The sequence below is a fragment of the Astyanax mexicanus genome, chromosome 19 (genome assembly GCF_023375975.1).
Source record: "Astyanax mexicanus isolate ESR-SI-001 chromosome 19, AstMex3_surface, whole genome shotgun sequence".
Classification (NCBI taxonomy): Eukaryota; Metazoa; Chordata; class Actinopteri; order Characiformes; family Acestrorhamphidae; genus Astyanax; species Astyanax mexicanus.
The window spans coordinates 36,542,896-36,569,953 of NC_064426.1; positions in this window are offsets into that span (position 1 = coordinate 36,542,896).

The window sequence follows — 27,058 nt, forward strand, 5'->3', positions numbered from 1 at the left end:
CTGTACCATTACCATTCAATATTTGTAATTAATTATTTTTTCCTACATTGTAAATGAATACTGAACCAAGCGTAAATCCAAAATACTCTGTGAATGAAGTGTTTAGGTTGCTCTTATCTGGAGGCTATTTCTGAGGCTGGTTACTCTTGTCTTGGATATGAGCTTATCCTGTGCAACAGAGGTAACTCTTGGTCTTTCCTTTCCAAGATCCTGATGAGTGCCAGTTTCGTCATAACATTTTAAACGGTCTTTGAGGCTGCACTTGAGGATACTTTTTTTTTTTTAATCTTAAAAGTTCTTAAAAATGTTTCAGATTTTAGGTTGACTGACCTTCATTTCTTAACCCTACAAGGACCTGGCGTCCACATGTGTGGACATCACATTACATTATGGGTTGTCTAGACCACAACACTAAATTTTGCTCCACAAGGGCAAGAGTTTAACACGTTACCGTTTCCATTTTGAGCAGACATTTAAATGAACAGTAAATACAATAAATGTTTATGTTTTTAGTTTGTTATGACTTGTGACGTGATGAGCCATATTGCTCATTTAAAGGGCACAATTGTTATTTCTTATTTTGTTTTGAACAAAAAAAGCTGATGTGTTAAGGCACAAAATTAATGTTTTGCACATCATTACTAATTGCGACTTCATTGCGATTTTGTGTTCTATCGAAATATAAAACTAAAGTCCTCATATGTGGACATCAATTTTCTCAGAAACTACATTATGTAAAAAGACCATTCTTTGTTTGTGCACTTACTACAATCAGGTGCCAATTAGCCCAAATAGAAAAGAGAATTAAAAAATGTATGTCATGCAAGAGTTTGGGTCATATCTATGTAAGTATCAGTACAGTGATGGAGGCGCTCGGAGCTACAAAGAAACTTTATGGGATGTTAACAGTGTTTTTTTTTAATAAGCTTCTTGTGCACTTTTTAAGTTTTTAGCGTCTCGTTTTAAATGTCAGGGCTCTCCGGATTCTAGCAAAGAGGTGTGGAGCTACTTTGAGCCTAGATAATGGTGTAAAAGGTGATTTATCAGGGCGAAATATGCCCCGAAACGAAGCAAATAATTACTGAGAATCTCAGAAAGCTGTAGGAGAGTGAATGTGGGCTATTCAACAAAGGTAAGTACTTTTTATCATGTTCATCATGTTTTACTACACCCAAAGTCAATTTTACACCAGAGTTCCCCTTTAATTTCTGAAGCAATCCGTAGCAATACTAATTAAACGAAATCTGTGTCAAAACTTTGCCTCTTTCTTACATAATTCACATAAAAATTCCTTCATGCTCCGTCTAACACAGAATATTATTCTTGTTCCTGAGGAAATCATCGTCTTTATTATTCAGTCTCTTTCTTTCAGAAGGAACAGCCTTTGTATATATTCATGGAATGATTCAGAGACTGTTATTAATAATTAACATTAACTTTCTGACCCTATAGCATTCATTATGTATATTCAGTATATGTAGCTTTATGTTACATGACAGAAAAAAGAAAAAAGGAAAACACTATACTCTATATATAAATTTGTATTGAAAAAACCCTTTAGGAGAAATAATTAGACAATAATACAGGGGTTGGACAATGAAACTGAAACACCTTTTCAGTTTTAGACCATTTTAGTGTGGGAGGTTTCATAGAGGCTAAATTGGAGCAGCCTGGTGGCCAATCTTCATTAACTGCACATTATTGCACCAGTAAGAGCAGAGTGTGAAGGTTCAATTAGCAGGGTAAGAGCACAGTTCTGCTCAAAATATTGCAATGCTCACAACATTATGTGCAACATACCAGAGTTCAAAAGAGGACAAATTGTTGGTGCACGTCTTGCTGGAGCATCTGTGACCAAGACAGCAAGTCTTTGTGATGCATCAAGAGCCACGGTATCCAGGGTAATGTCAGCATACTACCAAGAAGGACCAACCACATCCAACAGGATTAACTGTGGACGCTGTAAGAGGAAGCTGTCTGAAAGGGATGTTCGGGTGCTAACCCGGATTGTATCCAAAAAACATAAAACCACGGCTGATCAAATCACGGCAGAATTCAATGTGCACCTCAACCCTCCTGTTTCCACCAGAACTGTCCTTTTTTTTTAATAATATCAACTATTAACCTGATATTGGTGGCTGATAATCTGTGTAATAATGTATATTTTTAAATCGCTGGGCTTATTTATTTGTGAGCTGCGTCTTTGACTGAGACGCCTATTGGAGACATGGTGTTTCTGCACTGTGTCTATATGGGATCCAGTGGCTCCCAGTGGTGTATAATGACATCGCATTTGGTTTGTATTTGGTTTGTAAGCGCTGCATCATTGCTAGGTTACCTGTATGAGGCAGAGTAATACAGTAGATTGAGAGCTTCAATTGCAGTGCATTATTGGCTGATAATGTCACTCATAAAACACCTCTCAGCCAATCACAATGCATTTCAGTCAAAATTGTGGAAATCTAAGCTTACTGTAAATAAACAGAAACACTTTACTCACCCAAATAAACCTTTTTAGGAGAGAAATCTGTGTAGAATAAAGTTCAGCGCTCATTTGACTAAAAGAAAATGTTTTTTTTTTAAGAATTAAAGTTTTGTTTACTTTGGCTGGAAAATATATATATTTAAGATTTTATTTTAATAATATTAACCCTTTTAATAAAATTTATTTTAATTAGCTATTAACCTGATATTGGTGGCTGATAATGTGTGTAATAATGTGTATTTTTAAATTGCTGGGCTTATTTATTTGTGAGCTGCGTCTTTGACTGCGCCGCCTATTGGAGACATGGTGTTTCTGCACTGTGTCTATGGAATCCAGTGGCTCCCAGTAGTGTTTAATGACATCGCATTTGGTTTGTATTTGGTTTGTAAGCGCTGCATCATAGCTAGGTTACCTGTATGTGGCGGAGTAAAACATGGAAATCTTCAGTTACTGTGCATTATCGGCTGATAATGTCACTCATAAAACGCCTCTCAGCCAATCACATTGCAGGGTCGGATCTAACTGTGGTATAACTATGAATTATAAATTGTTCAGTCATTGTTATCACTGGAAGAGACCTAAATGCAGTATCAGCCACCTGAACTACACTGTTCCTACACTTCACTATGGAACACATGCACAACGCATATTAATCTACAAACCTAGCCACCCACCTCACTCGTTAAACGCTGCAGTGGAGCTCAGGTAATTGATATGTACTCGCAAACTGCTGCCATATCCTCTCTGTCACACTCCACTCATCTCCCAGAAAAGCAAAGGAGTGATTCAGGGCTCTAATTATATTAATTGCGATGTCTCCACCAAATTTAATTGTTACAAATTAGGCCTGAATATCGATAAACGCTTGAACGATGAGAGAAAGGTGCTGATTGTTCATTGTAGGTTGAATGGTGTCATAATTTGCCCTTGGCAGTTGTCAAATCCCGAACACTGGTGACAAAGTCCTCAATGCTTCATTAACCTCTGAGGTAAATAGCTTTCATATGGCCAGCATGATTTATGGAAATAAGATGATATATATATATATATATGTTGGATGCTGGTTAGTGAAGCATAACGAAATTAGTTCATAGCAAAAATGACATTACATTTATTTTTTGTCGCTAGTTTCTGACCCTGTAGCTCACAGGCTTTGATTGTTACAATGTTTTCTGCTCTATAAATGCAGCAGTTGTGCTGCATGACCAGGATTCGAATAAGCAACCTCCCGACGATAGTGGCACTGCTGCAGTAGTAGTGTTTAATGCAATGTGTCTGAAGATGAAAGTGTTTAAAGCAGATATGGGAATCAGAGGGCATTTTACGATACATTTTTATACAGTCTTTTGCACATGATAATGATGATATCATGATACTGTGGTTCTGCGATACCCAATTTAGCCATTTAAGTTACTAAAGAGGAAAAAAATACTCCTTAATAAGCAAACTCCAGGAATTATGTATTTATTAGTATCAAAAAATGCGCACCAAAAATGCACACCAGTAAACCACGCAAGCACATTGTCTCTGATTGGTCAGATCTTTAAATATAGTAGGAAGATTCTGTGTTCTGTGTTTTTTTAATAACTGTATTTCTAGTTTTCTCAAGGAGGGTGAAGACTAGCAAATGCTTTCTGCGACACATGTGAATTCAGCCACCGCCTCTTTATTTCGAACTGCTGCTGATGCAACATTGCTGAGTAGCATCACAGCGCGCTCGGAGGAAAACGCAGTGACTCAGTTCCAATACATCAGCTCACAGACGCAGCCTTGTGCTGATCGATATCACCCTAGCGGTGATGAGGGGAAAGAGTGCCATCTACCCACCCAGAGAGAGCAAAGCCAATTGTGCTCTCTGCAGTTGGGCAAGCTGCATGACCAGGATTCGAATAAGCGTCCTCCCGACGATAGTGGCAGTGCTGCAGTAGTAGTGTTTAATGGAATGTGTGTGAAGATCAAAGTGTTTTTATGTATTTGTGTGTTTAGAAAGACTAAAATAAATACAAATGCAAGCGCTTATATTTGCATGAAAAAAGGAGGCAGGATTTATTTCAGCAGTGCGTGTGGGGACTTATTTATCAGGGAACATGCGTGAAGTGGTTGACATTATTCAGCGTGAAGATGCACTCTCCCATTTCCTCATCTTTATTAACCCTCTGCTAAGCAAGATGCTACCTTAGAGACACCAGCTGGGCAGCTAATTCATCTTCTGTCGTACGGAGGCGCTTAACACACAGGAGTCAAACGCACGAGGAAGGCTTTTTGTGAAATCTGTCAGAAGAGGGTTAAAGTGTCACGGGTTGCTCGCTGAAGCCAAGCACGAAGCTTTCGTCTGGCACAGAAACTGCATTACTGAGAAAACCTCAAGGATGTTTCTCCTCTGCTTTGATAGTTTAAACAGAAGCACTGCTTTTCCCACTGTATTAATCTAATTTAAAGATAAATGAACTGTGCTTTTTCATATTTCCCAACACCTGTGATGGGAGTAACGGCGTTGAAATACTTTTTTCAGTAAGGAGTAATCTAACTAATTACTCTTACTGTAGCTATAACGCCGTTACCATTTCCAACACCCCGTTACTGCACATTACTTTAGCAGACAAACCAAGTCTCCCTGAAGCTGTGGGAGTCTCCCGCATTTCAGTAGTGGCTCCCTGACGCCCGCGAGTCACATATAATCTCCCGGAATTCAGAACGAGCGCCCCAACAGTACACTGCACACAAACGCGCACACAGGCGGCAGACTTTTTTTCTCTAATCGCGTGTGGGAAGGAGAGAGAGAAAACAGAGAGGTTTCTGATTGGCCTGTTCTCTGCAAAGAGTCTGTGAGACAGCCAATCAGTTTTTAGTGTGGGCGGGCAGTGTTACCCCCCCCCCCTCCGGGATGGGAATTGTTCAGTGAGTGAGAGAAAGCAGATCATGGTGGAGGCAGAGAAAGCAGAGGCAGGGCCTTCCAAAAAGAAAAAAATATAAAACTCATTTCACCTCTGAATACTCTACACTGTAAACCCGGATAAGTTGAATTTACTTGAAAGATTTGAGGAAACCGGTTGCCTTAAAAAAGTTAAGTAATGGGTAATGAAAACTTAAGCTAGCATAACTTAGAACATCAAGTTATTACAACTAAAGGGGAAGTTGATTTAACTTTTTTATTTTTGTTATACTGTAAGATCAGATAAGTTGAGTTTACTTAACTTTTTCAAGGCAGCTGATTTACTCCATTTTTTAAGTAATAAAAACCCAGTATGCAAATAAATTGTAAAAGAGGCCAATGAAAAAGAAGCTGTTAATGGCAACAGATTAAACTCAGTTATTATAAATTGGTTCAACTCGAAGTTCTCAGTTTGAATAGTACAGTATATGTGCTCACAAATGTTCAACTAACTCAAAATAGTTGAGTTTTGCTTTGAAATATCTGAATTTGTGTAAAACAGACTTAGATCATTTGAGTTCAAACAACGTATGGGTTTACAGTGTAAATTTAATTTAAAAAAAAAGTAAAATTAAAGCCATCATGCACACCAAAAACTCAAGCGACATGGAAAAGTAAAAGAAAAGTTCGAGTTTCCAAACAGGTTTCTGGCCCACATGCAAATTGGCTTTTTCCCAGAATTTAAATTTTGTGGCTTTCACCAGGCTGTCAGAAATGTCAGGTTCTGAGCTTACGAACAGCACGACGATGGAAATCATTATCGCAAAAGAGTTTAGGAAGCTGTGCTGTGAAACACAGTGGCGCTTTTAATATCGCAGCCTATGTACTACATCCTGCTCATGAAATGGAGTATAAAATAAATGTTCTGTCCCCTTCCTGGAACAGAAAGTTCCTTGCACATCCAGCAGCTTTATGTAAGAATTACTATATTTTTTACAGGACCTTCTGTGTTTCACAGCGATATGCATGACATCCCTGACCAAGCAAGACGGATCATCAGATAACACATCTATGGCTTTTCCTGCATGTGCTGATGATATATGGCTGCAGGGTATTGGCGTGTTGTGGGTCACTGCCCAGCTCTTCATACCTGCTTACCTTGACAAATGTCTGCCTGTTTCTCTAAGAATGTCAACCACCATACCATCTGTTTACGATGGCAACTATACACAATATATACAATCTGATACTCACCAACACACTGATCTAAAACATGGAGGAAAAGAGAAATGTATATATGTGCCTACAGTATATATGTATACAGTATATACAGGGGTTGGACGGACAGTTCTGGTGGAAACAGGAGAGTTGAGGTGCACACTGAATTCTGCCGTGATTTGATCAGCCGTGGTTTTATGTTTTTTGGATACAATCCGGGTTAGCCCCCGAACATCCCTTTCAGACAGCTTCCTCTTACAGCGTCCACAGTTAATCCTGTTGGATGTGGTTGGTCCTTCTTGGTGGTATGCTGACATTACCCTGGATACTGTGGCTCTTGATACATCACAAAGACTTGCTGTCTTGGTCACAGATGCTCCAGCAAGACGTGCACCAGCAATTTGTCCTCTTTTGAACTTTGGTATGTCACCCATTATGTTGTGTGCATTGCAATATTTTGAGCAGAACTGTGCTCTTATCCTGCTAATTGAACCTTCACACTCTGCTCTTACTGGTGCAATAATGTGCAATTAATGAAGATTGGCCACCAGGCTGCTCCAATTTAGCCATGAAACCTCCCACACTAAAATGACGGGTATTTCAGTTTCATTGTCCAACCCCTGTATTTTTTATACAGTATGATTACACAACTAAACGAGTGCTGATCAGTTTGCTTTGCTGGAATAAAGGCAAATGTTCTAAAATTGAGAGGAGCCTAGTTAACATGGCAGTGTCTACATAATTACCGCTAATTGCTGTTTGATTATCTTTGGCTTTATGTTGTCACAGAGAGCACCGTGCTGGCGTCAGTGATGGAGCCCACACAGCCAGCCTACGCTCCAACTGATGCAGCTCTCTGGACCTGCAGAGATTGATGGACAGATTAAGAAACCAGCAAACTGGTCGGGAGTGAATTAAAACCGGCTTTGCTGCTCTGAAGATGCATGATTCAGATGTGCTGCACATGAATTAAATATGTTACATCAATCCAGTTGCGAGAATTGCATCGACATAACACGTTTTATTCATGGGCATCCAAATGACTGGATGATTGATGTCTGAATCACAGAAATTGCAAGCAGTTTTATTTATTTTTCTTATTTAGTGTGGACTAAATAAAAGTAAATCCAAAGTAAAACAGGAATTTGATGCTGAGATATTCTTCACCCATCACTAAAACAGGTGTACAGTACCAATCAAAAGTTTTTACACACCTTTAATCTAGTAGTTTTTCATCCTTTTAAAATGTTCTGCATTGTAGATTAATATTAAAGTCTAGCTAACAATGAAGACAAACATTTGGAGTGAATTATTTGTGGATAACTCTGCTTCATGATTGCATAAGTTTCATATTTTGCCAGCTGCAGGAATCACAATCCTGGCTGGATAGATACAATCAGTAACTAGATGGATGAATGTATGGGTTGATGAATGGATGGATGGATAGATAGATTGTTGAAGAGTCTAATGGCTCTCGGGACAAAGGATCTCCTGAGTCTGTCTGTAGAGCAGCTCTGTGACAGGAACCTGCCACTGAAACTGCCCTCTATGGTCCGTAAAGATGGTGTGCAGTGGGTGACCGTCGTCATCATCATCCATGGTGGAGAGCAGTTGCATTGACCCTCACAGAATTTAAAAGGCCACTCACACAGTCTCGGGGCCCTAGGCAATTGATTGGCTTGCTTGCCTTGTTGCAACGTGTCTGTGTCCATGTGTTGCATGACAAGCAGAAGTGTGTGCATTGAGGATACTGTTGAGGATTACTGTTGACTAGGCCTGTTTTTGTCTAGGTTCTATTCAGTCAGTGGCGCACCTGTGTTTTCCATTGCCAGGATAGCAAAACGCCAGTAAGTTACCTGATCACACCTCACTTCCAGACCAGGTCACCCATCAGAGTAGATAAATTCACATGCACTGTTGTTATTTAAATGACAGAGATTGTAAAAATAGACTGTTTTTGGTAAAAAAAAAAAAAAAAGCTCTGCGGCCATATTTTAAATAAACCAGTGACCTTATTATTTTATGAGTTAGAAAATAAATGTGTTACTGCAACGCTGTTTCCTTTTATGTTACGGCAGATCCCAGTAGCAGAAGTTCACATTTCAAATCGACTGACGTTCCTCCTGACTCTGGAAGCTCCACACGGCGAAGTGAAGTCACATGATCACAATGACTGACAGATGTCAAACAGCATAAAAGCAAATCTAATGTCAATGACTGTCTCTACTGTGTGTGTGTGTGTAGCTGTGTGTGTGTGTATAGCGGTGTGTGTGTGTGTGTAATATATTATTCATCCTTGCTGACATTTCCTCTGCACTGCTAAGGCATTGATACTACATCTGTTTAAAAGTGAGCACTGTTTAAAAGTCAGAGGGAGGCGTGAAGTCACACATCAATCCTCAATCCAACCTCATTTACACTTCAAACCTGCCACTCACACTGCCAGACTGGGATTCATTCTGCATGTGTGTGTGTGTGTGTGTGTGTGTGTGTAAATGTGTGTGTGTGCTGAATGATTCTCTCAGGATTTACTTATGTTTGAAATCTTTGATAATCTGTGCAAACGTGAAAAAGAGTCCAAAAAAAGTTTTCCCATAAGTCAACTGAACATTGTAATGCAAAGTTCACAGGAGTCTCAGCTGGATGAATTCTCTAGACAATAAAATATAAGTCAAGTTTTGAAGAAACTATTTCAAAAATGTAGAAAACTACTCCTTATTTTTCAACTGAAAAAAAAAAAGTTAGCATAAAAAAGTCAAAAACAGGTTTTTACGGCGCTTTTTACATCTGATTTGTTATGGGCTGAAGTTTGCATAATTTTACATTGTTATTTTATCTTGTCAATTAATTTAACATGATCAATATGTTATCCAGTTTTATTTTATGATCTTTGGTGATTTTATTTCGGTCAAGTACGGCTGGTTCAAATCTCAGGTCTTCCTGCTTGGCATCAGCAGCCGGAGTCAGAGAGCGCATAATTGGCCTTTCTCTCTCTCTCGGGTAACACTTTATAATACTGTTCCATAGTTAATAGGTAACTAAGCAGGAACTAATTAATAGTGCTGCATTAACACCTACATATTTTCTATTAACTACCAGGGAGTACTGAATAATTACTCAGTAGATAGTACTGAACTAATGATTATAGTAGTTCACTATTAACTCCACAATAATTACTGAGACTTACATATCTCCCAGAGAACTACTTACTAATTATGTCTCCTTTATAATAACTATTCATTAATTACTGCTCAAATCAACATTAACTACTGAAAACCCTTACATGCCACCTGGGGAACTATAGATCTAAATCAGTCTACACAAACAATTATTCTATCAGTGGTGATATTAAAGGCATATTTGAGTGACACCATTTGTAGTAGTAGTAACCTTAATTACCTTATTATCATCATTATCTTCCAAATATTAACAACATATAGTAAAATACTACAGTGTGTCGTAATCTGCTTAAACCCCATTTTTAAAAGAAAAAAAATAATAAAAAAATAACGTAATTTTATTACATAGTATACATTATTTATGTTCTCCAGAAGACTCTAAGACTGACTGTACTCAATTTTGTTTTAGTGGTCACTGCTTTAATTTTCAGCACCAACCTTATAAACGTTCATCTTTAGCCTTGCAGTCTCACAGACTTTTAATGCCCATTATTAGGGTAATTACGGTAATTCCACAGCGCCGGACCGCTATCAGTGTGTTTATCTGCTGCTGCAGGTTATTCTATCAGTGGTGATATTAAAGTCAGTGACACCACTTATCATATATTAACCTTACTTACCTTAGTATGCTCAATATCCTCCAAATGTTAGACACACTGAAATGTGCAGTAGTCTGCTTAACCCCCATTTTTGTAATATTCTGTGAGTGTGTTACAGGTGTTTATTCTAAACCTGTGCTCTTCTTCAGTCCTCCTGGAGATGTGCTCAGTAGAAGTGATGGCTCACATACAGCTTTACTGTAGGTTGTGTCCAACATCCTTATTATGGGGGAAATCATGTTTAAATGAATAAATATTTGTGTTAGATAACGAACTAGGCATCCCTGTGTTCTTCATAGATAATTAATAAGGGGTCCCTGTCTTCTTTTTTCGGGAGTTAACAGCAGCACATGGTAACCCATTACTAATGACTGAGCAGTTACTGTGTTCTTCTTTAGGAGTTACTGCAGATCATGTCACAGTATTATAAAGTGAGAAACATGGTAACTAATTACTAATTACTGAGGAGTTACTGTGTTCTTCTTTAGGAGTTACTGCAGATCATGTCACAGTATTATAAAGGGAAATATACATTAATAATAATAATAATAACACACATTTAACCTAGCTAACTAACACACACACATTTAACCTAGTTAACTAACACACACATTTAAACTAGCTAACTTAGCTTGCTAACTAACACACACACATTTAACCTAGTTAACTAACACACACATTTAACCTAGTTAACACAATTAACCTAGCTAACACACACACATTTCCCCTAGCTAACTTAGCTTGCTAACTTACACACATTTAACCTAGCTAACTGACACACACACATTTAACTTGCTAACACACATATAACCTAGCTAACTAACCCACACATAAAAGTTAACTTAGCTAGCAAACGAACACACATAACCTAGCTAACTAACACACATTTAAACTAGCTAACTAACACACACATAACCTAGTTAACTTAGCCAGTTAACTAACACACACAACCTAGTTAACTTAGCCAGTTAACTAACACACACATAACCTAGCTAACTTAGCTAGCTAACACACATCCTAAAGCTGGTTAACAACCCACAAAAAGTCCTCCTCTGATCCGGGGGTAAATAAGCTGGAAAAGATCTCAATATCTTGATTACTATAGTTTATTTTCAATCAAATACAGAAATATGAAAGCAGCAGAGTCGCTCTTAATCCTCTTCCAGCAGCAGCAGCAGCACAGCAGAGAATTTACACGAAGGACCAGGAGAGCTGCGTCCGCTGTGAAATTACCGTAATTACCCTAATAATGCGCAGTGAAATAAATCTCTGTGAGACTGCAAACGCTGAAGATACACTTTTATAAGGCTGATACCTAGTATTAAAGCAATGATTGTTACATTATTACTGTCTTACAGTCATTCTTAGTCTTAGATGCCTTCTGGAGAACTTTCATCAATGCTTCTATGCAATAATATTACGTTATAATGTTGTTTTTTTCTTCCAAAAATGATGGTTAAGCAGAGTAATACACACTGTAGTATTTTACTATATGTTGCTAATATTTGGAAGGAACTGAGGATAATAAGGTAATTAAGGTTACCACTACTACAAATGGTGTCACTTGCTTAATTCAAATATGCCTTCAATTATTATGCATTTAACTCAAATATGCCTGATTTAGATCTATAGTTCCCCAGGTGGGATGTAAGGCTTTTCAGTAATTAATGTTGATTTGATCAGTAATTAATAAGTAGTTATTATAAAGAAGACATCATTAGTAAGTAGTTCTCTGGGAGATATGTAAGTCTCAGTAATTATTGTGAAGTTAATAGTGAACTACTATAACCATTAGTTCAGTACTATCTACTGAGTAATTATTCAGTACTCCCTGGTAGTTAATAGAAAATATGTAGGTGTTAATGCAGCACTATTAATTAGTTCCTGCTTAGTTACCTATTAACTATGGAACACCCTCTAGAGTGGGTGGATAGTAGATGGTGCTCTTCCCCCCTCATTGCTAGAATATATTGCGTTATTTTATATTAATTCATATTTATCGTGATCAGTATTTTATATATTTTATCTGTTATTTTATTATCTTGAGTTAATTTATTTCTGTGAAATATTGCATCTGTGGTGTGATACAATATAATAAAAAATTTGTTAAGAGGCCAATGGAAAAGAAGCCGCCAACTTGCTTTTTTATTGTTTGTGTACAGTGTTCAAAAAGTCTCAAAAAGAAACACATTATGCCCCAATCTGAATAAATTCAAAAACCGTTCAACAACATTATTTAACATACTATTCCAAGAGGGCATGGACAACTCATCCAGGAGGTCACAAAAAACCCAGTACAACATCTAAAGAACTGCAGGTCTCACTCGCCACAGTTAAGGTCAGTGTTAATGTTTCAATAATAAGAAAGAGACTGGTCAGAAATGATCTAGAAAATTTGATAATCGTAAAAATATCAGTATGACAAAAAAGCAAAAACAAAAGAAATCTATATCAGGCAAATACATTTTCACATTTTTTTTTCGCTGTACATTTAAGCTAATTCAACTTAATTAGGCTCAAATATATGACCAGGAGATTGCTAGTTCGAATCCTGCTCATGTAGCTTGCCATCGGCTAATCTGCATAAAATTAATTGTTTTTTTTTTGTTTTTCCTAAGAACAATTCTATTTAAAAAAAAGAAACTAGAGAAGATGAAAAAAAGAACTAGAAAAGATGTCTAGTGAGGGAATTTTTGTACTGTGGTTTCTCCTTTTCTACGTCAAGAAAGATTAATTTACTTAATGTTAAGGCAAACCTTGTTTTGTTACTGTTTCACTGTTTCTAAACAAAAACGTTGATTGTGATATTAAAGTATTTTGTTGTCGGGTACAATGTTTTTGTCAAAATTCTATCCTAGGTCTTTTGGATCCTTTGGATCTATGAAGCTTAAATATTAAAAATGAAATTCCTTCTTGGCTCCTCCCCAAATATGCTGCATAAAGATAAAAGTAGAAAATGTACAAAAAAGAAAAAAAATAAAGTAACTAAATATAAATGTATATTTAGGATGGAAATATATGCATTAAAACGATGTGTAATGTGTTATGGATATTATTTACAAGTAGGTACATGTTATCTACAGCAGTGGAATATGAAAAAAGTGCAAAAAGCTCAGTAGTGCAATTATAACATTTTTGCAGTAAGTAGTGCAGTTATAAGATTTTTGCAGTAAGTAGGGCAGTTATAACATTTTTGCAGTAAAGTGAGCATGTGCCTCTGAGAAATTTCCTTGAAATGTTAGATATAAAATACAATAAAAAAAGAAAAATGGCGAGAACAGGAGCCACTCCAAGAACATTTGCTCATATTAGAATCCATCCATCTTTTTCACTCTCTCTCCTGAAGAAAGAGTGAAGAAAGCGTAAGGCGTAAACTGCTGATGATGTCTTCTATATTATGTTAGTGTTTCCAAAATGAGTTTACTAAACCTGCAAAACCATTTTCTCCAGGCCGTCCAAAATCGCAGCCTCTGGCTAAATTGGACGTGTGAAGACTTTTTGTGTGGCCTGCTGGATGACATCCACTTTGGCAGTGATTTCAGTTTTATACTGCGAGTACCACATTAGACGCACCCACACACACAGACCCACACACACACTTTCTGTCTCTTACACACACACACAGATCGCCTTGTTATTTTGTGGCCCACGGCTAGCCATTAACTGTAGATTACATTTCATGGTCTTCCTGCCAAGGACATTTGGGCATCCCTTCACTTTCGAGAGAGCAGACTGCCGAACAAATTTCACAAAGTGTCAAACCAACATGTTAAACTGACGGTGAGGAACACAGTGTTACACCGACAGTGTCCAGTGTACAGGGGTTGGACAATGAAACTGAAACACCTGGTTTTAGACCACAATAATTTATTGTGGTGACGGACAGTTCTGGTGGAAACAGGAGAGTTGAGGTGTACATTGAATTCTGCAGTGATTTGATCAGCCGTGGTTTTATGGGTTTTTTTTAGGATACTATCCGGGTTAGCACCCGGACATCCCTTTCAGACAGCTTCCTCTTACAGCGTCCACAGTTAATCCTGTTGGATGTGGTTGGTCCTTCTTGGTGGTATGCTGACATTACCCTGGATACCATGGCTCTTGATACATCACAAAGACTTGCTGTCTCGGTCACAGATGCTCCAGCAAGACGTGCACCAACAATTTGTCCTCTTTTGAACTCTGGTATGTCTCCCATAATGTTGTGTGCATTGCAATATTTTGAGTAAAACTGTGCTCTTATCCTGCTAATTGAACCTTCACACTCTGCTCTTACTGGTGCAATAATGTGCAATTAATGAAGATTGGCCACCAGTGAAATAAGGTTTTTATACAGATATGCTTTGATTTTGAGAAAGCTCTAGACCCCCAAATGATCATAATGTAAAAAAAATATCAGCAGGTCATGTGCTTTGTTGGGTTTGGATGAATGTTTCTGGGATAAAAATCCATTGGAATCTATCCAATGGAAGACAAAGGACAGTGGGGGCGTGTTAGAGTCAGATGTACCATCAGGGGCATTTGGGTTAGCTCCAAATATCCTTTTTATTGTATATGGCAAAAAGGCCATCAAAATTGCTTTTTAGAGTGTATTAGGAGGCATAATAGATGTTTTGGCTTCATTTTTCAACGCTTGTCATCCAGTTCACTCTTATATACAGTCTATGGTTTGACCTCTTCGCTGAATCTACTTGGGTTTTCCCACAAAGATGAGCTTTACTCAGCTGGCTGGGCTTTCTCAAACTGCGCTTTCCCAAGCGATGCTCGCAGAAGCTGTGATTTCTCTGAGGGGTATCTGCAGGCTTTCCAGGCTTCAGCTTCCTGGCTCACTGAGATGGGTTCTCCTCCGCAGACAATGGCAAAGGCAGTTTACTGGGACAATCTTTCCACAGGATGCACAGACTCTACTGCCAGACTCTGCGAGTTGCGAGTTTGTTTGACCTGTTTTGTCTCCAGTAGCTTTTATTGCTTTATGGCTTTTCGCTTGCTTGCATTGGGAGTGCTCAATTATGTTGTTATTTTATCACACAGTGGCATTAGGCTAATAAACTCGTTTAATATACAGAGCCTGGATGCTTACATTTAGGAAAGCTCCATCTGTTGTAAGATGTGATGAGAAAAATGATTATTAGTAGCAGATGTGAAACTGCGCTCATCATTAAATACAGCGTAGTCAAAGAGACCAAAAATATCATTATGGTGCTAAAGATTTTTGTTTTTGCTTTGTACAATATATTACTTTAACCCTCCTGTCAAATTGACCCGTTTTAAAGTTTGAAGATCTAGATAAAATAGTTTAAAGTATTTTTTTCAGTATGAAACTTCTTCTGCTTGCCTTAATTAGGGTTATCAACAGATAATATGAAAATGGTTCGTCTCGCATATTTGCAACCACCCCCTGCAAAATCAAAAACTAAAACATCGCTATTGCAATGTTATGTTTCAATGTTAAAAAAGTTTGAACATGTATTGTTTTATGAAAAGCGAGTGAATTATCCTAATTGAATCATTACCTCTTAGAGGTGAGGAACACGACTGCACTAGATATTGATAGAATAATTAGTAATAGAGTTAGAAAAAATATATTTACACAGCTTGTTAGGATTTTTTGGGGGGTTCAGACATCTTTTGGATAATTAAACATGCACCGGTTTAAAATTACCCTGGAACACTCTTCCTGTTCCTGACAAATGAACATAAAAAGAGGGTTAATGTACTTATTGTCAAAATAAATGAGCACTTTTGATGCATTATAATGCGCATTAAGTGACACTAGTAAGGAAGCTGGAAAAAAGCGCATAAGTAAACAAAACTGTAATTCTTCAAAAAAAAAAAAAAAAACTAATGCTGGATGTTAATATACACAGATTTCAGTTTTTGGGGGGTAAGTAAAGTGTTTCTATTTATTTACAGTAAGCTTAAATTCCCAATATGTTGTCTAAGGTTGAGTTTCTCCAGCACTAAGGCTAGGTGCAGCAGCATTAGCATTATCCTCTAACCAAAGTGCTAGTGTTTCTATTTATTTACAGTAAGCTTAGATTCCCAATATGTTGTCTAAGGTTGAGTTTCTCCAGCACTAAGGCTAGGTGCAGCAGCATTAGCATTAGCTGCTAACCAAAGCGTAATGGAAAGTAAATGCCATCCGATAGCACTAGACTGAGGAACCCTCAGTGTTCCAGTAACCCAGGGCACTATCAGCTAGCGCTTTGTCACACATAGCTTGTTTTAACACAGCAAACACGCAAACTACAGTCCAATATACTTGCCTCTGAACAGTGAAAGAGCTAGCGCTGCAGGCTAATTAGCGGCTAATGCTAATGCTGCTGCACCCAGCCTTAGTGCTGGAGAAACTTCCCTAAAAAATGTACCCTTAAAATGCTGTACTTCAGCAGAGCCACCTCCAGCCTGAAACACAATAGAAGTTGCTTTCCTGGCCGGACCAGCTCTCTCCCAGAGCTCTGGACTGATTGGAGCCGGTGGGGCAAATTAAGAATAGCTGCCCCAATGGGAGGATTCCATATTGATGTTTCAGATGTTTAAGCAAATGACATCTTCGTTTGTCTGTTCTTGTGCCTTCTTCTCTTCGTCTTTAATCCTTTGCCAGTTGTGTACTGTGAACAAAGGAAGTCCACTGGAAAGGTTACTTAGCTTTTCTCAAAAGAACTGGTGGTATGTGTCTGTGTTTCTCAGATAACCACAGAAAAACAGAGCCCTTATTATCAGTACCAGGAAAAAAATACAAAAATATTATTTAAAAAAACAATTCTTATTACATAGAAACAGAGAGATTTACAACAACCTGTTTTATTTGAACAAGCATATCAATATGTGCATTTACGTTGAATGCTGCACACTGTAAGCCTGTACTTCAACATGTATGCAAAATGTAATATTTATTATTAATATATTTAATATTTATTATTTATTAATATTTGGTATTTGTTTTTTTTACATTAAACGAAATCATATTTCACTATTAAAATAATTTAGTATTGAAGCTGTGATTGGCTGGGCAGTACCCGGCATGTGCTGAAAGTGAGCGTTGTGATTGGCTCAGTTTATCGGTCGTCAACATCCTATCTAAAAGGGATGAGCTGTCCCATTTCCCCAATTACAGCTCCTTCCCTCCATTCCTCCACCTTCTTCCAGGGTAGGAAAGGAGAATCAGGAGAGGAGGAGTAGCAAAAGTTTCTGGACCTAACCTCTGTGTACACTACAAGCTCACGAGACTGACAAGGCGTGACATGGACAAAGTGGGCGGGACTGGATGCGCTGGACGTTCAACTCCACCTTCCCACAGGCTGCAGTCAGTAGTAGTTGGAAATAACCACAACAAAAGTGTTTTTTAAAGCTTAAAGGAAACATCTATAACATTTTAAGCAGGACTGGTATGTTTCCGTACTTCAAAAGAACACTTTTCAGCTTTTAATGAAAAAAAAAAAAAACGTTTTTGAGCTAATGGAATAGAAGCTTCCAGTTGGAACAAACTGGAAAAAAAGTTTGGACACACCTTCGCTTTTTTCAATGCGTTTTCTATTTTATTTTCATCACTATTTACATTGTAGATTCTCACTGAAGGCATCAAAACTATGAATGAACACATGTGGAGTTTTAAGTACTTAACCCTTGTGTGGTGTTCGGGTCTGTGGGACCCGTTTTAATTTTCATCAAATGATACAAAAAAATATATTTTTTCTAACTGAAACTCATTGGCATTGGCTCATTTTTTGTGAAAAACATATATCAAAACACATTTTCAATAAACACACACTGTACCCCCCCCACCACACACACACACACACACACATTTATATTACATACAGTATGTTTGGCCAAGGGCTAATAAACATTGCTTCATTTGTAAATTTGAAACTAAACAAATTTTCTACTCATATCTTGAGTTTAATTCATTTTCTTTTACATTTTATTAAAAAACTAATAAAAAAAGAGTAGCACTTTTTAAAAGAAATTTAACATAAGAAAGGTAAAGGACAAATATTAACCATGTAAGCTGTTTATATTGCTTGCAATTTAGGTGACGCAAGCATGTGTAAAGCATTTTAATGTAAAATTGCTTAATTTTGCTGAATTAAATACAAGTAACAAAGTAAACGAGTAACAAAAATATGAACACCACACAAGGGTTAACAAAAAAAGTTGAAATAACTAAAAACATGTTTTATATTCTAGTTTCTTCAAAATAGCCACGCTTTGCTCTGATTACTGCTTTGCACACTCTTGGCATCATTCTCTCAATGAGCTTCAAGAGGTGGCCACCTGAAATGAAACGTTTTCCAACAGTCTTGAATGAAGGAGTTCCCAGAGGTGTTTATTAGCACTTGTTGCCCTTCTTCACTCTGTGCTCCAGCTCAACCCAAACCATCTGGATTGGGTTCAGGTCCGGTGACTGTGGAGGACAGCTCATTTTTTGTTAAGTACATAAAACTCCACATGTGCTCATTCATGGTTTTGATGCTTCAGTGAGAATCTACAATGTAAATAGTCATGAAAATAAAGAAAATGCATTAAAAAAGAGAAGGTGTGTCCAACTTTTTGGTCTGTCCTGTATATGTGGCAATACATGTTTTCTTAACTTAAAGTAGTTGAGTAATGTTTAGAAATATTCAATTTTAAGTAATATATATTAAAGATATATGATTAGTCAAGCAGTCATGTAAACAGCATACTCCAGTTTCTTAGAATTGAGTGGAGTAAGCTCTAAAAATCCAAACAAGAAATCTGGATTTTAGTTCAGTAATCGCATTTGTTAGTGCATGTAAACGCTTAACTGGAGTGTTTTCTGATTTTTTTTTTAATCTGTGCCTGAATATAAACAAACCACGGTACCAGAAATAAGTGAGCAGCATTTAACACTGCACTTGCAAAAAAAATGGTGGCAAAGCACTTTTAGATCAACACTACTAAAACTTAAGGATTTAAAAATCAAAATACTTTCTAAAGCATTTAGGTGACTCTTATCTGGGGTGCTGCTAACTTGAGGTTTCTGAGGCTGAAAATTCTGTTGATCTTATTCTGTGCAACAAAGGTAACTCTTGCTCCTCCTTTCCAGGTACAGTCCTGATGAGTGCCAGTTTCATCTTTTTCATGTTTTTTGATTGTCTTTGTGGATAAACTTAAAGACACATTCGAAGCGCTTGAAATGTTTCAGATTAACTGACCTTCATTTCTTTGTTGTTTTTTTTGTCTTTAATTAGTTGAGTAGTTGTTGCTTCTCATAATCTGGATTAGAACATTACTCAAATAGAGCTATTTATTCACTGTATACCTGTAACTCTACCTCTTCACTACTTTACAACTGATGAAACACTTTATTAAGAGACAAGAAATTCAAGTAATTAACTCTTGATGAGTTCAGCACAGCTGTTAACTGAAAGCTGATCATTCCAGGTGACTCTACCTCATAAAGCTGACTGAGAAAATCCAGCCAAGATGTACAAAACTGAAGTCATCTAAGCCAGAGGTGCTACTTTGAATCATCTAAAATATATAAAACATATTCTGGTGTGTTTAGCACTATTTTGTTACAGATGTTTTTCTTCATAGTTTGGATGATTTTAGGATTAATCTACAGTGCAGAATATTTTAAAATAATGAAAAAACATTAACTATACTGAAAAATACAGAATGTATTGATATTACACTAAATTTACTAACAATACAGCTAATTTATTAATTATAATATGCAGAATACTCCTACAGTGTAAAAGGTAACCACTAACTTCTAACTTGACTTATTTCGTAATATCCTAATGATTTAACATATGTACTTTTACTGAAACTAGTAGTAAACTACTGATATTAACTGATAGCTGATCCTTCCAGGTGACTCTACCTCATAAAGCTGACTGAGAAAATCCAGCCAAGATGTGCAATAATGTCATCTAAGCAAACGGAGCTAATTTAAAGAATCTAAAATATAAAAAACATATTCTGGTGTGTTCAGCACTATTTTGTTACAGATGTTTTTCTTCATAGTTTGGAACAGAGACTGTAAAAAAAGATGGACGCCGTGTCGCCGTTCCCATTCATTCAATGAAAATGAAGCCAAAATCTTCCGCCATGTTGGCGATCCTGAAACCCGATTCTGCGCAGTAGAGACCAGAGGAGGGAGAAAGACTGTGGAGAGACAGCCTACTCATTTAAATAACTCCGCCCCTGAGGGCTGCCTCGAGGTCACAGGCTGCAGAGTGGAGCGGAGCTGACGGTCTGTTATTGGTCCCGCCCATAACCAGCCCTTTTACAATAACCACACCTTTTTTGAATAGAGCTGAATAACGTTTTTAAAAGCGAATTCTGTGGGGATATAAAAAATTGACGATATAAGCAGAGGTTACACTAGCTGTTGCATTTAAATAAATGAGGTAGAATTACAGTATATTAGAAAAAAACGTGATTGAAAGTTGTCTGTTTTGCCATTGAAACCTATGGGGATGGGTGGGGTTACACAGCTTTCTGAAACCGAACAGCAGGGGGCGGCCGACCTGTGGTGGCTTCACTTTTGAAAGACGATGCTCTGTCTAGCTATACACAGTCTATGGTTTGGATGATTTTAGTAGTAATCTACAGTGCAGAACTTTTTAAAATAATGAAAAAAAAACAGATTTTTTTTTAAGGTATGTGCAGTGAGCTGCAAACTGCTGCCTCTTTCTCTGCTGCATTTTATGAGACAGAGCTTCTCACACAAAGCAGCGAGGTGTGACGTACCAGAGCGACCACAGCGGATGCTGGAGGTCCAGCCAAGAACAGCAGAGTGTGGCAGGATGTAACCCAGTCATCCACACTGATAGTGCCAGCCTGGCTTTACTTCAGACTCCAGAGCCTCCAGATTAAATGACTCCCAAACAGACCCAGGCTTACAGAACTCACCCTGGCAGCTAACACACAAAGCTTAATTCAATACAACTGCCATGAGAAAAATATATAAACCCAGGCAGAGAGCAGCCATGTTCCCTATAAAGTGTGTGTCACGGTATTACACGTTTTACTACGAAATCTTAGTTCAGTAAACTGCAGTGATTCAACTATACTGAAAAAAGAATAAAGAGTAATGCAGAATGTATTGATATTACACTAAATTTACTCACAATACAGCTAATTTATTAACTATTACTTATAATATGCACAATAATCCTACAGTGTAAAAGGTAACCACTAATTTCTAACTTTACTTATTTCATAACCTCTTAAGCTCCAAGCCTATTTTACCAATTTCTGCTTGAAATTACATACTCAAATTTGAAGGCCTTTCACTATATCATTAAATAATTCACAGGCAATTTTATGAATTAATATTACTTAGAAGCCTTTACACAATTCATTTAAGACACTTCAATTATTCAATCGAACATGTAATGGCCAAAATATGGTAAAAACCAGGAAAATTTTTAGGTGCTTTTCAGATTTGCTATTTTTATTTTTTTATTTTCAGACACATAAAATGAACTATTTATATGAAAGAAGTGTTTACATTTTGCTATAATGTGTTTATAATCATCATATTAAATTATAAACTGTTGCCGTTTACTGGTTTCATACTGTAGAGCTCTGAGCCTGGTATGGTCCTTTCAGTCTCCAAAGGACTGGAAACTTTATAAGAATAAAAACTACCACTTTTAAAACTCATTTTGCAGTAAAGATGATGTTTTTGTATGTTTTATGCCTGTAGAAACGGAAATCGCGGTGTCTCTTGAACAGAGCTTGAAAGGAGCAGCCAATAATATGCTTTTATATAATTTTATATAATTATATATATGTAAAAATATATATATTTTTTTCTGCCTCAAATTATTTCAGGCACTGGTTGGCTATAATTGAGGGTTACTGATTCATAATTATCATAAGCAAGGCATATTTCGCCCTAAATGTTTATTTCTTGAAATGAGATACAGCTATTTCGGCTAGATAACCGAAAAGCGGAGATTCTAAGCTTTAAAATGTTATATTGGGTGTCTATATTGAACCTATAATTATTCATAAACACAGCCAGATATTAAATATTACATTTGTCTGGATGTTAAGAGGATAATATCATAATGATTTAATATATGTACTTTTACTGAAACTAGTAGTAAACTACTAAAGCCTAAACCATATTTTTTCCATTATTAGTGGAAATGTGTTCCTTTGAAGTAAGTTGAGTACCACTTTAAACTAAGACTACCTTTATAAAGAGTTTATAAATGGTTTGCAATTAGTTTATTAATGGTTACTAATTAGGTTGTAAATGCCTTAATAATCATTAATAATCCGTTATAACACATACGTAGAAAGGGCCACAATATAGATGGCTGTGTAATATAGTTCACTATTTGGCAAACAACAGGTCATTGTTGCCCTTTCCACGTATGTGTTATAACTGATTATTAATGATTTCTAAGCATTGACAGCCTAATTAGTAACTATTAATAAACTATTTTTATAAAGGTAGTCTTATTTTAAAGTGGTAGCGTAAGATGAATGTATGTACTCACCCCTATCAGAGGCACACTGCAGCTGCTGCAGCTCAGCCAATCAGCTTTTTTCCCTCCTGCCCTGCCTCTAAACCCATACATCACCGAGTGCCCCTTTCCAAACCACTCCTCCCATTTTATTTAGCCTTTTTCAAATGGGGCTGAGGGTGGAGTCAGCTAAAATCACGGGGTTTAATGCCCCTTCATCAAGTCATCATTATTGTGCAGTTTTGTCCACTATGGCGACCCTTTTTTGACTGTTTTGTTAGGTTTAGTAGTGGTTCACTGCTTTAACTACAATATTCAGGGTAAAATTACAAATTATCTTTTTCCACATTGCTGGCTGATGTGATGTTTCATGCTGGTTGAGAACTTTAGTGAGGGAACTCTAGAGCATCATTAAACAGTTATTTACTGTAAAAATCAAGGAATTGATTATAGTCACTGCTGTCCAATAAAAACATGTATCTCCATTTATGTCCATTTTCTCTTTTTACTGTTTAAATAAAATGATCAATATAAATGCTTAATAATTACTTGGATAATCTCTTATTTTACATTGACATCCAATCAAATTTAAGGACATATTTGCTTTTTTATATTTTGATGATTTGTACTACCCATGTATGTACAGTACACTGAAAAAATAGTGTGCTTGATCTACTCAAAAAAAATCATGTCAACGTTTTGCATCAGATAATTAGGTAGATCAAGCAAGAGTAGTCATTGTATTTACTACTTAATTTTCTCAGTAGGTCTAACATACTTTTTCAGGTAGTGTCAACTTAAAAGAGTCTGTTAACACTACATGGGAAATGTAAGTATTGTCAACTTGGGATGACCCCACTCACCCCTCACACGAACTGTTCTCCCTCCTGCCTTCGGGAAGAAGGTACCGCAGCATCCGGTGCAGCACGACCAGATTCTGCAACAGCTTCTACCCCCAAGCCATCAGACTCCTTAACTGCAGAGACTGAACTGATGGTTTTTCTGTACATGCACACACACTCTACCCCACTTACCCCAGAAAATGGAAAGCACTAAAAACCCTACTACCTCACTGGACTCTATTGCACACTGTGTAATAGAGTAATTACTACCTCACTGGTCTTTTTTGCACACTGCATAATTTGCACACTGTCTTGTTATTTATTATTCTTTGTCTGTATGGTGTTGTATTGTCTGTCTGCACTTTTGTACTGTTGCACTATTGTTCTGTCTACACTGTGTTTATGTGCACCATGGTCCCTGGAGGAACGTTGTTTCGTTTCACTGTGTACTCTGTATATAGCTGAAATGACAATAAAAACCACTTTGACTTTGACTTGACTTGACTTAATTTTCTCTTGTACACTGCTGACTTAAAAAGCTGAGTTAACTCAACATAAGTGTTTAATTTGTCCTTTTAAAACATGATCTGTTTACTCAAATAAACTAACAATTCATCTTTATTTAAACACACACTTTCAAGTTAATAAAACTTTAGTAATATTCAAATAACTTATCATTTTAAGTTAACCATATTCTCAACATATTTAGTATATTATTATTTAACTGACAATATTGACAGTATATTAATAGAGCCATACAGGAGTAAACTGGGTAAAGAGTGAACTCTGTAGCTCAAAGCCAGCATACTGTGATCACTAGGAACACAGAATATAGTTAATGTGCTCTTACAGCTCTACAACACTGAGACCTGCCAATCAACATGTACATTATAATTACTGCACGCCCAGGATAAGGTAGCTTTGGGCAACAGACAACACAAAGATGGTAAGTAAGGGAGAGGCCACACCCAATATGCAAATATATGGTACCAGAAGCCTATAGGAAAGCTGCATGAACCAACACTGTAGAAAGAGCATTGACACAGGTAGAGACTTAAACCCTAATAAATATAACAAGACTTTAGTTTGTTGTGCAGGTGTACCTAAAAAAAAAAAATTGTTGGGATTACATAAATAAATTATATTAAGGAAAAAATACACAATGTCTTGTATTTTAAACAAATGTGGAGTAATTAAAAACTAGATATATTCATGTAAAGGTAGAAACTTTTGTATTTTGATTTGTATTACGACAAAGCTTACCATCAAGTTTACTATCTCTATAACTATACAGTAGCTCTCGTGATCAATTTGTTGGACCTGACAGAGTAGATCATTCATGTTCTACTGTTTTTCCTACACCGGCAGGACATTTCTGACCTAAAAACACACAAAAACAACCTCAAACCCACATCAGCTACCCTTCCTCCATCCAACATCCAGCCTTGGAGGGAAGTAAATGAGCAGATGGGAGCTGTTTTGCGATTTCCACCGTCGTGTCAAAGCCCACGGCCGACGCTGACGTCTCGGCCAAACGATGTGTGACATCTCTCAGGAAGGTCGGAATCTCCAATAAAGGAAGTGAGCCCGGGCCGAGCCCCCCAGCCTGTAAATCTCACTCTCCTAACGGCCCCGTGACACTTAGCATGACGGACAACAGCACACTCTAATTACCCAACTATCCTCCAACCCTGAGGCTTCTGATGGATTGATTTGTTTACTGACAGGGAAGCGGCCTTGGAACGCCTGGAGAAGATGAATAAATAAAGCGAACGTGCCGCTCGGCTTCTCAGATACTCTGGAAACAAGACACAAGCTCGCTTTCATGCCTTCAGACTCCACGACTCCATGGTTTTTATTAAAGGTGAGAAATCGATTCAAGAGTTTTCTTGGCGCTCGAAGACGCTGACATCAGAGGCCCAGGCGGTCGGTTTAAAGCAGCTCTGTTCCCAAGCTTGGGGACCAATGTGGTCCAAAAAGCCTGTGCTGTCAGGCCTGCACTGTGTCTGCTTCGGGTGCCTTCAGAAGAGGCGTTTTTTTCGTTTTTTGCGCTAAAGAGCCTCCAGGGGCGATATCTTTCTGCTAACGGTTTCTTTGACACGTCGCCCCACTGCACCTATTCAGTAATAGAAACCGAATGGAGCTGGACTGAATTGAAGCATGGACCCAACTCTTCTTGGAAATGAATGCCACCTTGTAAAACATCACGGCCATTTTTCCTTAGCAAGGAATGAGCGCGCTTCCATGTGAAAGGCAGATTCGTTTTCTTGACATCTGTCCAGGCTGCAAATGGCAAATCAGGGATAAGAAGCCAGAACTTCCATTTGGAGTTTCTCCACGATCCTAAATGTCACCCATACTCATCGTCAAAAAAAATTGTTTTGCACCCAGAAGGAATGAATTGACAGGAATGAAACTTGGTGGTCCAGCACTCTAAAGAGCTGACATTATAATAAAAAAAAATTCTGGTTTGAATCCCGTTCATGTCGCTTGTCATCAGCTGCCGGAGCCCTGAGAGGGCACAATTAGCCTTGCTCTTTCTCTCTGAGTGGGTAGATGGTGCTAGAGTGATGTAGACCAGCACAAGGCTGCGTCTGTGAGCTGATGTATCGGAACTGAGTCGCTGCACTTTCCTCCGAGCGTTAGCGCTGTGATGCTACTCGGCAATGCTACATCAGCAGCAGTTGGCAAAGAGGTAGAGTCTGACTTCACATGTGTCGGAGAAGGAGGCATGTGCCTCAAACTTTGTTTGTATTTTGAGGTGTTTGGGATGGATTAAGGAAAGGACACCATTAGGAACCTCTACAACTCCATGTTGAGATGCCTGGCATGTAACATTATATACAAGTACACATGCAGTTCACTCTATTCTGTATTTTTTTGTTCCTGGTAACCTTCCAGGTATCTTCCTCTTGCTGCAATCATTTCTATACAACAATTGTATTAAAGCAAACACTGACATTAAACTGGGTCATTACCCATTTTTTCATAGTAATGTTTTAAAAGATCTGTCTACTATTCAACAGCCGAGACCTTAAAGTTGCTCAACCTCAGATCAAAACAAGATACAAACCATTCGTCAAAATAATGAGCAGTGTTTGGCTGGTCGTCAGCTTGGAATGAAGTTTTAAGAAGAAGGCTACAAAGAGAAATGGTCCTTGAGAGTTGCCGTTACTCAGCTGATACGATTTGTGCTATAGAAGGAAGCATGACGAGAAAAGAAGTGAAATCCCAGAAGAGGAGATGAAAAGAACAAGGAGACAACAAAGCTCTATTGAACTAATGACTTCTCCCCAGATACTGCAGCAGAATCCTCAGCATAGACTAATAGGGAACACAATGCCGTATCATTACATTCTGCTATTTAGAGAACGGAGCTGTTTAACCATTAAAACAACAGCTATTGCT